General features: G+C 42.4%; 1 protein-coding gene across 1 annotated transcript in view; it reads left to right on the top strand.

Annotated features, from left to right (window-relative positions):
• The first annotated feature begins 857 nt into the window (after positions 1-857).
• Positions 858-13,271, top strand: part of ACSL3 (acyl-CoA synthetase long chain family member 3) — a 73,549-nt gene continuing 61,135 nt past the window's right edge. The window contains exon 1 of the mRNA XM_032401236.1: positions 858-1,122. The gene's annotated coding sequence lies outside the window, so the exon portion shown is untranslated. The remainder of the gene's footprint in view (positions 1,123-13,271) is intronic.

The raw sequence follows: 13,271 nt of genomic DNA, 5'->3' as shown, positions 1-13,271 counted from the left end.
AAAAAAAAAAGCCCAACCCTCCTACCACTGGAGTAATGAAAGTCGTCTTTTTTATGGAGCACTGCAGTTGTTTGAGTCATTTGTGTTATGGTTTGCATTTGATTGCTTGTGGGGAGGCAGTGTACATTGCACTCATGTCTTTTTTCCTTTTGTAGTGTTTAAAATGAGATAAACTCTTTCAAATACAGAAACACTTCTAGATTCAAAAGAAGAATGTCTAAAAACAGTAGTTTGGAGTAAACTTTAGCCTTTGAAAACAAATATCAATCTTGTATGAATAGTGCGTGTATTTAAAGAAGATGGGTTATTTGCTGGGTTAAGTGACGCCAAAGCAAGAGAAATAATAGAGGGATTTGCTTTGAATCTTTGAGCCCCTCTCGATTCGGGTATTTCCGAAAATCATTTTATTTTACAGAATTTGACAACAATGTGTGCAAGGACAGGATCAATGATCCACTTAAGGATGAAAATAATATGCGTATTATTTCATGATCTATGTTAAGATTTAAACACTACAGCAGTAACTGCGTTTCTAGTTATTTTTTGGGTAGGCGGGAGGGGCGGTCTTCCTCCCCCCCCCCACGACCCTCCAGCCCTCTGCCCACGTCGCGGCCGCCGAGCCCGCCTCCCCTCCCCCAGCCGCCGCTGTCCGAGCCCTCCCGCCGGCCAGGTCCCCACCCCGCGCCGGTGGCGGCTGGGTCCCGTCCGCGGCTGCTCCGCGAATGACCCGTAGTAACCCCGTCCCGCCCCTGGCCGACCGCGCCGCGCTCCCCGGCCGGAATTCGATAGGCCCAGCCCCGCACGCGCCACCGCCCGCGGGCCAATGGGCGGCGGCCTCGCTGCATATGCAACGAGCGCCGGCCGGGGGTGCGCGTCCCGGGCGGTTCGGCTCAACAGACGCTGGTCTGCCGGCGCCGGCTTGCGTCGCTGCGGTTGTCTCCGCGGCCGGGGCTGGGACGAGGCGGCGGCAGCGGCAGGGACAGCAGACGGTCGCCCCCTTGCAGTGCGGCCGCGGCGCCTGCGCCAGGGTCCCCAGGAGGCGGCACGGGGCGTGAATGCTCTGGGGGCGCAGCCAGGCCTGCGTGGGCCCGAGGCTGGAGGAACCGGGGCTCCGGCGTCGCGGTGAGTGCGGTGCCCGTTGTGGGAGCGGCGGGGGTCGGTCGGCGGCGCGGCGTCGGCGTGCGGCGCGGCGTCGGTGTGCGGCGGGGCTGGGCCCGAGGGCCGCCCCGAATTGGGGGCCGGATGTGGCCGCGGAGCCAGGCCCCGGGCATGTGCGCGCCGGGGGTCGCGTGGCGGCCCGCTGCCTGAGGGGAAACACCCGGGCAGGGTGGGAGGCGCTGCAGTGGGGTCCGGGAAGCGGGTGACGTGCGGCCTGGGCCGAAGGGCCCACGTGAGCGGGGGGAACGACAGCCCGGGCGGCCGCGCATTCCGGGGGAGGAAGGGTGCCCCGGGTCCCTCCCGGCGCTTGTGGGGGCGGACGGGGTGGGGGGCTGGCATCTTTCTTCGGGTGGGCCTTGACGCGGTCCCTGCGAGGAAACTGAGCCCTGCGGTTCCGGGAACCCCTGCCGGAGGGACCGGCGGGGGTGTCTGTTGCTGCCGGCTGTGGGGAGAAATTGGGTGGGTGAGCAGGGTCGACCTTGATATTTGTTGTGGCCACGATCCGATTGACCGATGGTTGGGGTTGCGAGCTGCAGGTTTACTTATCCGTAAGTGCGTTTTCATACATCAGTAATAGAATGTGTAACGCTGAGGTAGTGCTCACTATCAGCAGTCCTGCGGGGGAGGAATTATCACGCCCGCTTCCTAGCTGAGCATCCTGAGACACAGACCTCTAACTGGTTTATCCAGTCTGGATTTAGAAAATGTGCTCTAAGCTATTGTATATATGACCCCTCAAAAATAGAAAGGGTAGAACAACATCTTTAAAATTATATGGAAGCTAGAGGAAGAATAGGCCTTGTGAAAGCGATCACAGCTGAATACAGTGACAAATAGTTGACGTTTACTGAGACTTTATTACATGCCAGGCACCGTACTGAGTGCTTTATGCATGGTACCTTCACACAGTTAACAGCCCTCTAGGTGATGCTTATTCCCATTTTACAGCTGGAGGAACTGCAGTTTGGACACATTAACTTGCCCCAGATCACAGCAAGTAAGAGAAGCCGGGATTCAGACACGTTTGTCTGAAAACCCAGAGCTCTTGCATCTAACCACTATATTATGCTGCCTCTCCTTGGTGGTTGGCTGAATAGTTGCCACTGTGAATTTTTTTGGGGGGTGAGGTGGGCCAGGAGAGCTGTAGTTTGATGATCTTCATTTATGATTATCACAACCTTTTTTATTTCCCCAGATTAGTCCTGGGAGCTGAAGGTTGTTGCTGAGTTGCTCCAAAAGTGTATAAGGTTATTGAGGGGAAGAGGTGTCGAGAGATGGTAGTCATTTGCATAGACTTTATTCTTTGGTTTTCTGGCATCATCTTCTGCAGTTCTTACCCTGAGGGATGACTAAGACTTCTGTAGCCACTGTGGCATGTTCTTTGGACTTTTCAAGATGCCTTTTACAAGAAGGGTCAAGGTGACAAGTCACCTGGTGACTTGGATTTGTTAAGATATTTGGACAGGATTTAAAGCTGAAATATTCTTTGAGTCTAAAATGTCCTTCTTGAAGGAAAGAAAGGAAGGAAAGAAGGAAGGAAAAAGGGTTGAAAGAAATGAAGGATGGATAAATTATGAGCGGAAAATCGTACTGTGTCTGGTTGGGGGTGGGTGTCAGATCTTAAAGCCTCAGGATCTTTCTCATTGCTTATGTGTTTCCCTGCTGTCTGGTTCTGCTTAAATGACTATTTCCATTCCTCATTCAATTAATTGCTCAGCCAGAGCCTTTTAACTCATGTTATATTTTAGGTACCATGTAAGGCGCTGGAAATATAGCGTTGAACAGAATTGATGTGATCCTTGCCCTCATGGAGGAAACAGATACGAAGCAAATCATACAGATAAATATATAATTACAAATTATGAGGAGTGCAGTGAAGGAAAAGTGTGTGAAGGAAGATTATAATGAGGATTGTGATTTAGATGGAAATTAGGGAGTTTTTTGAATTGATCTGGTGAGGTTTTACAATCTTGCATTCTGAGTCTAATTAAATATACCTAATGCAAGAGTTTGAGAACTTTTGAACAGTAATGTTCTTTTCATTCCATGGTGTCTGATCTTACCCAGAATATCACTCTAGCTCACGTTACAAGATAGAAAAACGAGATAAGGAACTTTTAGAAGCAGTCATTCCGCCTTACAGCTTAACTGTTCTGTAACACTTAAATTTTCCCCTCTCAACGTGAACATTTGGGAACCAAAGATCTTTATGTGAGCTTGGGACTTGATAGGATTTGGATGTTTTCAGGAAAGCCAGGCCAAAAAGGTGACAGGTTTTCCTAACTTGAGATAAGTAGCATCATAATTATCAAAGGTATCCCAGGTAGTTAAGACTTAACTTAAAATTCTCACCTCTTAGGAGACAAAATGATTATGTGGTTTGGGAAATACAAGCTGTTAAGTACATGAATATTTCAGTTGAATGTGTATTAAGCCAATACAAATAATTCATTGCAATACATTTACTGAATGCCATCTGCATGCAAAGCACTGCTAGGTGTACCATGTGGAATAAATAAAAAGGTGAATTTGACAAAGTCCTGGTTTTCAAGGAGGTTTAAATTTAATGAATACTAATAATCAGATTTAAGTTGCACCCCTCCCCCCCACCTTTTCAAAATACTCTAATGTTAACCCATTTGATCCTCTTAGGAGCCTTATATCACCAGCAGAGATATTGAGAAAAAGGAAATTTGGAGGTAAAATTACCAGACATGGTGATTAATAGTTGGGAGAAGATGTCCAGTGATCACTAGTTTACCATCTTGGAGCCATTGGTATAGAGGTGGTACTCCTGGGCTTGGGTGAGATTGCCTGTGGAGAGACTAGAATGAGAACAGGTGGAGGCCTGGGATGGAGCTCAGTAGAGGGGGCTGAGCTTGGCAAAGGAGATGGGAGGGAGGAGTGGCCAGGGAACCTCGCTCAAGTGGGAGCCATAGCTGGAGTGGTGTCCCTGCAGCCAGTGGGGGAGCTCCTGTGAGAGAGAAATTGAGTAACGTCCTATGGATTTAGCTACTCCGAGGTGATGGGTGCCCTTTTGCAGATGCTGTTGATGGGGTGGGAAGCGGAAGCAAGTAGAAGGTGAAGAAAATGGAGATAGCAAGAATAGGAAACTTTATAAGAGTCTTGATTTTTATCACTTAAGTTTAAATGCTGATGGGAAGGTGTTTGTTGAAAGGGAGAGGTTGAATACAGATCAGTGAAGTGTTTGCTTATTTTTGCAGAGTTCTGAGAAGATGGAAGGGGGTGGGATCCAAGTGAGGCCTGTACCTTAGCTGGGAGGAGGGACACCTCTTCTGTAGTAACCCAAGACAGCCCTGTAACTGATCGGACACTAATCAGTACTTGATCTTGGAGCCCTGGCCCTGTTCAAAAAATTGCCAAGAACTGTTAAGTTCCAGAAAATTAGCTTAATTTTCGCTGACTGATACGGTCTTTATAGAACCTCACTATAGAAGCAGTGTGTGAAATTGATTTAATATGTGATTTAGTTTTGATTTCATCCACCTTAATAGGGTATATACTTTTATCTGACTTGTGATTATTGTTTCTCTCCTGAAAAAGGAGACCTTATAAACATTAAATCTTGTGATTTCTTCTACATGCTATTTTTAGTTTCATAAGAAACAGTTTTTAGACTACTTCTGTTTTCCTGACATTTTAAATGACTTAATTCTTCTTATTTAAAAGTTTAGCTTCTGGGGTGACTGGGCGGCTCAGTCAGTTAAGTGTCTGCCTTCGGCACAGGTCATAATTCCAGGGTCCTGGGATCAAGCTCCGCATATGGCTCCCTGCTGGGGGGGGGGGGGGCTGCTTCTCCCTCACCCTCTGCCGTTCCCCCTGCTTGTGCTCTCTCTCTCTCTCTCTCTGTCAAATAAACAAATAAATAAAATCTTTAAAAAAAAAAATAAAAGTTTAGCTTCTGTCTTTACTGGAATATCTTTACTTACATACTTCTAATATTTCCCACTCTGAGGGATAAAGAATTGGTGGATGATTCAGTGGGTTCAACTGATCTGCTAATTCTGAAATAGAACTGAAGATACCTAAATAACCTTTTGGATAAGCGACCTCCAATTACAGGTTTCTACTTGCCTTTCTTGTATTTGTTATAAGGTATATAGGGAGACTGCTTTATTCATTCATATATTTAATGCCTATCTTGCAAGACACTGGGAATTTGAAAATGATTGATAGTCTCTGTTCTCAGAGAGCTCTTCATGGTTCATGAAAGGAAGGAGTTGTATGGACATTATATGGTATGGACCTTATAAAAGAAGGTGTGAGGGCAGATGTACTGCAGTATGGTATAATCCTTACAGCAGGGGAGGAAGAGGGGGAGACTTTTGCAGTGGAGGGGATGGCCTGGTTTTCCAAGATGAATTGGGCTGACAGGGTGACAGGGAGCCAGGGCATAGAAAATTTTATCTTGAATTTGGTCCAGGTGTGTATGTCTACAAATATGTACACATTGGAGATATTATAATATCAAAGAATATTAGAAAAATAAAAGGGTTATCTTGCTATCCTAAACATTGCCCAAGAGGTGAAAAGCTGTCCATTTTTCTGTATTGTCATGGTCAGCTTTTCTATCCCCTACTTGACTTAGAAAGTAACCACAATTACACTTTTCTGGTACAAAGCCTTGTTTTTCTTCTTCAAAACAATTGGTCTTTGGAATAAGGCTAAGAGCCAACACCTTTACAGTACTTCTTGGTCAGGCGCTGCTCCTACTTTCTTCTCACTTTTAATAGATGGGGATATAGATTTGTTTTTTTAATCATTCTTCACAGATGAGGCAGTTGAGGCACAGGGGATCTAACGTGACTTGCCTTTGTGTGTGCTGGATCTCACCTCAGGTAGTTTGGTTCCAGAGTCCATGTTCTTAGCCTGGGCACTGCACCTCCTGTGGGGTGACAGGCTTGCAGTTCTTACCTCTGAACACAGTTGTATCAGGAAAGGAGCTGTGATGACATTTAGGGACAATGTTTATCGTTTTTTTTTAAAAAGATTTTATTTATTTGTCAGAGAGAGAGCACAAGCAGGGGGAGTGGCAGGCAGAGGGAGAGGAAGAAGCAGGCTCCCCATTGAGCAGGGAGCCCGATGCTGGGCTCCATCCCAGGACCCCAGGACCATGAGACGCTCAATCATCTGAGCCACCCAGGCATCCCAGTGTTTATCTGTTTTAATTACACATTGTTTACTGCCCCCCAAAAGCCCTCTTCTTACAGGGGGGACATAAATAAAGAGTAACAACCTAAGTTGAGGGAGTTTGAGTTTACTTGTACTTGAATGGGACTACTTAAGGATATATCCTCCTTTAACATTCCTTCAGAGATCATGATCATTGCCCTTTTAGAATTTTTTGGATTGGGAGTATAAAGCAATTTGGGATGCTATAATCTAATAACATTTTCTTCCTTTTCCTTCTTTTAAAAAGACATGCTTTCTGTATGTCTGAAAAGTATTTCATAATATTTAATCCAGTTAAACCCACTCCCTTCCCCCAAATTCTCCAGTTAACCACTAATCTGAATTTGGTGATCTGAATTTTATTATTTGTAGTCATTTCTCTACAGTTTTATTATCCCCAGGCAGTGTATAGTGTTGTTTTATGTGTTTTTAAACTTCAAATAGTATTGTATGATTGTGCAACATAGTTTTTTTCACTCGTTATCACTTAATCATTGTGGTTTCATCAATTGAGTTTTATAAAGTGGGTATTCACATGTCTGTTTAGCTCATTTATTTTTGCTGTGACATGATATGACATTTTAGGACTAGACCACATTTTATTTCCTCTTTGTTGGTAGACCCTTATGTTGTTTCCTTTTTTTTTTTGTTATTATGAATATTAGCGTAAGTATTCCTAAACACCATTCCTTGTCTAATTCCATTTTTGACACTGTAGTCCTTCCTGTGCTCCTTTTTCTTTGTTCTGTACATTCCTAACTCAGGTTCCTCTAATCTTGTCATTATTTGACTTAAGGTATTTCTGTCTGTCATAGTTGTACGAAACCACAGTGGGTGCTTTTCTTCTAAAGTTCTCTTTAGTAACTTTTCTTTTAATTAACCTTGTTTGACTTTTTCTTTTTTTTTGTTCTTAGGCAATTTTGCAGATACATACCTAGTATCCTCTCACTTTAAATTCCATAAATGACTGTAGGGATAATTAACATGTGTCCTTCCTCTTGGGAAATTTTTGTCAGTCTATTTTTGATTTAGCCAGTTCTGTATTTTAGTGTGTATTTAATAATTTTTCTCTAAAATGTGTCTGTTTCCATTGTAATTTGGTGAGTAGGAATATGGACTTGGAGTTAAGATTGCTTGGATTTGAGTCCTGGATTTACTTCTTGATAGCTGTGTGACCTTGGGCAGTTTGTTTAGCATCTGTGACTCCGTTTCTTCTATAAAATAGAGATCATAATGGAATCTACCTGTAGATTGTTATAAGGGTTTATATGTGGTTAGTGCCTGCCCTTAGTCAACGATCAATAAATATTAACTAATGCTAATTTTGGAGTATGCAATATATTCTTTCTAAGTCTGTCCACTTTTTATTATTGCCTTCTCTTCTGAAGCAGCATTAATATTTTTACATATACAAATATCTTTACATATACTTCAAAGAAATGTCTGATGTATTGTAAGGTCTTATTAATGGAGATTGGGAAGAGATTGTAAGTTGTAGAAAATGGAGGGACATTAACCAGTTCATTATATTTTAACGTCAGTACTTTAGGATTTATCTTGTGCTTTAATTTTCTGGAAATATTTATAAAGCACATTGAAAGTAGGTTGACATGGTGTACTTCTCATTGAAGTAACTTAAGAGTTTCCACTTTTTTTTTTTTTTTTTTAAGGTGATTTTATTAAATCATTGGGACAAAACCTGTGGGCAGAAAGGTGCTGCTGAGAGTACCTTTTTTTTTTTTTTTTTTTTTGGTTGTTGTTAAGACTTTATTTATTAATTGTCAGGGAGAAAGAGAGAGAGTGGCAGGCAGAGGGAGAAGCGGGCGATGTGGGGCTGGATCCCAGGATCCTGGGATCATGACCTGAGCTGAAGGCAGACGCTTAACCAACCGAGCCACCCAGGTGTCCCTCTTGTTTTAAATACCTTTTGTAATAGGATCATAATGATGATTCAGATAGCATTTCTAAATAACACTGATTATCCTGTATCATCAACTCTCTGCTGTTGAGTGGAGAAGGAATCATTGCCAACCATATTTAAAAACTTGCTGTGTAAATTTGAGATGGTTCCTTAACCTTTCTAACCCTTTCGTTTCAGTTTCTTTAACATAAATATTTTAATTCTCACCTCACGAAGTTATGAGCACTGAGGGAGACAACAGATGGTGGTTCAGGGTACATAGGTGACTTCCTGTGTTGGTTGCTTGCCTTATTTCTCTGCCTCCTTCTGTCTTCTCTCTTTTTTCCCAGTTTTCTTCTTTGTTCTTCCTTTCTTCCTCCTTCCTTTCTCTCTTCTTTAATTGAAAAATCTGCACATATTTAATGTATACAATTTAAGTTTGTACATGCATACACCTGTGTAACCATCACCACAGTCAAGGTAATTGACATGTTTATCACTTCCAAAAATTTCCTTGTGCCTCTTTGTTTTTTGTTTTGTTATGTTCTTCTCTGTCCTTCAGAAGCAGTTTTTTTTTTTTTTTTTGGTAAGCAGTAACAAGGTATTCTGAATCCAGTGTGTGAGGGAACCCATCATATGATAAAAGTACATCATTTTTTAAAAAAGATTTTATTGGGTGGCTCAGTTGTTAAGTGTCTGCCTTCGGCTCAGGTCATGGCCCCAGGGTCCTGGGATTGAGTCCTGCATCAGGCTCCCTGCTCAGCAGGAAGCCTGCTTCTCCCTCTCCCACTCCCCCTGCTTGTGTTCCCTCTCTCACTGTGTCTCTGTCAAGTAAATACATAAAATCTTTTTTTTTTTTAAAGATTTTATTTGAGAGAGAGAGACTGAGAGAGCACATGAGAGGTGGGAGGGTCGGGAGGGTCGGGAGGGTCAGAGGGAGAAGCAGACTCCCTGCCGAGCAGGGAGCCCGATGCGGGACTCGATCCCGGGACTCCAGGATCATGACCTGAGCTGAAGGCAGTCGCTTAACCAACTGAGCCACCCAGGCGCCCGAAATAAATAAAATCTTAAAAAAAAAAAGAAAATACAAAGGTCTTTAAAAAAAAAAAGATTTTATTTATTAGAGAGAGCGAGTGAGCAGGGGCAGAGGGAGAGGGAGAAGCAGACTCCCCGCTGAACAGGGAGCCTGATGCAGGGCTGACCCTGAGATCATGACCTGAGTTGAAGGCAGATGCTTAACCTACTGAGCCACCCAGGCACCCCAAAAGTTACATCATTTAAGGGGGAATAGGAAATTCTAATTTCTTAAGGACAAGAATGTTGAGTCTATAGGAAGATACATACAAGATGTGGTTAATGTTGAGTGAGCAATACAGAGGACAGAATGGTCATGTTTGGCCAGGGTAACCAGGGAAAGGTCAGCTGAGCGAAAGGAGACATGAGCTGGATTTGAAGAAAGAGTTGTGTTTGAGGAAGGTACACGAATGAGATGTCCAGGGCAGTTGGGGAAGAGCGGGCCTGGCAGATAAAATTGAGGCATCGACTGGTTTAGGGGGTCTAGGGAAGCTGTGAGGATAAATCATATCCCAGAGGGCAAGCAAAAAACAGGCATGGAGAACAGAAACAGTTAAGAACTTGTATAAACTCATTTATTTATTGATTCCTTCAATTCAGAAGGTAGTTGTTGAATGCATGGATGGTTCTAGGAGTGGGAAGGGAGACTGAGCAGCCAGCAAGTGAAGAGAACCATCTGGGTTCTGAGTTGTTACTGGGAAGAGCATTAGGGGATCTGGCCCAAGTTGTTTCCAACCCTGTCACCATGACTGTTGGTTGGCACTGCCCATGTCGTGCCTGGCATTGTGGCATTCTCCACACCATTTAGCCTTTCTGGAGTTTGGTTTCCTTGTCTGTGGACCTTTCTTGCTCAGTAGTGTTAGATCTGCTTCTCCATCAGTGTTCTTTTTCTTTTACCTTTCTTTCCACTTCTTTTTACTTGCCTCAGGATTTTTGTTATCTGTGCCATATTTCTCTTACGTTTCTTTGAAACTTTATTAGTTAGCTTCGTGCATTTCCCTCTGTTCATTTTATGTTTACTACTTGGAATTCACTGGGGTATTTGCATGGGTTTTATTAGATACTAACTATACTGCTGAAATAGATAGTTCTTAACCTTTTGAATATTATTTTAGTTCTAAATTGATTTTGTAGATATGTAACAGCTCATTTTTCTGCATTGATGTTTCTGGGTTGTAAAATACTCAATATCATCTTTGCCAACATTATAAAAAGTTCTCCTTCAACCACAGAAGTTTATTTTTATTCATTTTACTTTCATCAGGCTTGCAGTAATCCTCATTCTGGATCTTGACTTTGGATTTTTTACTGTAACACTAACACAACCAGAAATTCCTCTCTTCCCATTTGAGACTGACTTGATCCCTGGACTTAATCTCTGCTTTCTAAGTTGAAATATGGAGTTTATTTTAGTTCCATAGAAGATCAGAGTGAACTACAATTAATTAATCTTAGAACTGTATATGGCATCATTTTAATGTAAACAGGATTCACATTAATTGAAATTATACCACATGGTCATTACATACATTGGTCATTATTTTTTTTTTTACATATCCATAGTGAATATTTTCCTGAGTCATTTTCCTTTTGTATTGTAACTTTCCATATTGCTAGTGTGAGAGTCTAAGAATTTGTATTCATCATTTACCCTGAAACTAGGCCTATCTTTTGTAGACTGATGCTTATTTCGATAGCATAGCACTCTTCTTAGAAATTCAGTGTTTAGTTTGTATGTCACTTTTCTGAGGCATAAAAGGAATACCTATTTATCCAGTAGCATCTTGAGTGGGAGGGTTGTGGGAGGTAGTAGCTGGCTGGGAGTGGGGTGTGAGGTCAGAGAGGGAGCTCATGGGACCCCCGGTGTAAGGAAGGAGTTTGGCATGGTAGAGAGGAGTGACGGAAGGGCTTGAGCTTTGTGACCACACTGTTGCTTGGATCCCCAAATTTAGTTCTACCTCATTTTAGTTTTGTGACCACAGCAAATTCCTTAACCTCTGAGCTTTAGTTTCTTTAGGATCAGGGTGAAATCTGCCTTGCAGGGTACTTGTGCTCCAGCTGTGTTTGTAGCCCATCTTTAGGGTGCAGGAAGGAAATGTTAGAAACTTTATTTCTTTCTAAGAATTTCTACATTTTATGCATGATTCATAGTGTTTACAATATGCTAGGACCATAGTACATATACACAATATTAAAGGTACATGTGTTTGGAGTGCCAATAGTTTTTACCAAAAGGGGCTTGTTGTGATCCTTAAAGTTTAGAAACTGGGCTCCTAGATAAAAAGCTAGGTCCTACTTGGAGGCTTATTAGTTTGGGGGCAGGTTTAGAGATGAATTGAGTATGGGATGAGTTTGAAGAGCTTGGGTTAGTTGGCTCTGGGAAATGGATGGAAGGGTATTGGATTTAGGGAGCATGTCTCTGCAAGATCATTTGAAAAATGGGGGACATAGTAAAACTGGCATGTGTAATGATTTGAGTTAGTTTGTAAAAGTCTTAAACTGTATATTTTTACACGATGTCATGTGTTAGAAGATTATATGGTAGAAATTTGGATGGTATATAACCCAGAAACATGAGTCAGTATTAGGGAATTGCTCTTGATGCGTAGATAGTTTGCCTACAAATAACTGAGAGCTTGACTGTATGTATGTTTAAGTTAATAGTGTTTATTTATATTGTGTGATGTCGGCAGACAGGCATGTTAACTGTAGGTGATTAATTATAACTTTGGGTTTCTTGTTATTAATTTCAAATTGGCTTCATGAGATAATAAATACGTTTGTTATCTTGTTAGATGTGTTTCTTTTGGGCTCCTTAGGGACAGTAGCTGTATTTAAGTATCCCTCCAAGAGAGAAGAGAGCTCTATGAGGACAAGTATATTTGTGTTTTATTTACGGATTACACCCAGGGCCCAGCATATAGAAGATACTCCTGTTTTGTTGAATGAATCAGTCTGTTAATCCCTGCACAGTGAAGAACACGAGATAGTGTTTATTAAATTGAGTTGAAATATTTGAACATAACACCAAAAAGTTTTGGAAGGCCAACAACCTGATACAAAATGACCAGTATGTGCTTATTAGTGGGAGCTCAGGAATTCTGAAAGAGTAGACTTAATGTTGATAAAATATGCATTTGAATAGCTAGCTGGTTGAATAACAATTTAGAAATTTCCTTATAAAGAAGATTAAAAAAAAAAGTGTGATAGATTGTCTCAGGCCAAGCCGAGTTCTTATCATAACTCCTTGTTGCCTCCCCCCCCCCCCCAAAAGGATTTTTTTTGGGAGAGGGAGGGAGAGAGCGAGAGCAGGAACACAAGCAGGGGGAGTGGGAGAGAGAGAAGCAGGCTTCCTGCCAAGCAGGGAGCCCGATGTGGGACTCAGTCCCAGGACCCTGGGATCATGACCTGAGCCGAAGGCAGACGCCTTAACGAAGGCAGACGCTTAACGACTGAGCCACCCAGGCGCCCTACTTGTTGCCTTCTTAAAAGCCTTTGACACTCCTGACAATGTCCTCATCAACCTTCATTGTCTGCCTTTGGTTTCTAGGACACTGTTCTTGGTTTCTTTACCTTTCTAATTGGCTTTTGTAGTGTCTGTCCTTATTCTTTTTTTTTTTTTTGTCCTTATTCTTTTTGTAAGTGAATATACTGTATTTGAGGGATTCCATGGTTTTGACTCTAATAGGGATAGGGTCAGTGATGACTCTAAAATCTACATCTATAGCTCTATTGGGAGCCCCAGTCCTGTATTCTGACAATATCTTGAATCTCTCTTCTGTCCATTCCCACAGACTTAATATCCAGCCCTATCCTCATGTACTCTTCTATGTGTCTACATTTCTCTTACATTCCTCATATCTATTGCAAGTCACCCAACATTCTAGAAACGTTGATACTAATTTTCAAAGATTAATCTTCACATCTCCCCATATTCTTTTGGTTT

Source organism: Phoca vitulina, unplaced genomic scaffold, assembly GCF_004348235.1.
Source record: "Phoca vitulina isolate PV1807 unplaced genomic scaffold, GSC_HSeal_1.0 scaffold1, whole genome shotgun sequence".
Classification (NCBI taxonomy): domain Eukaryota; kingdom Metazoa; phylum Chordata; class Mammalia; order Carnivora; family Phocidae; genus Phoca; species Phoca vitulina.
Note: the sequence above shows the minus strand (reverse complement) of the source record. Positions and strands in the feature narration are given on the sequence as shown.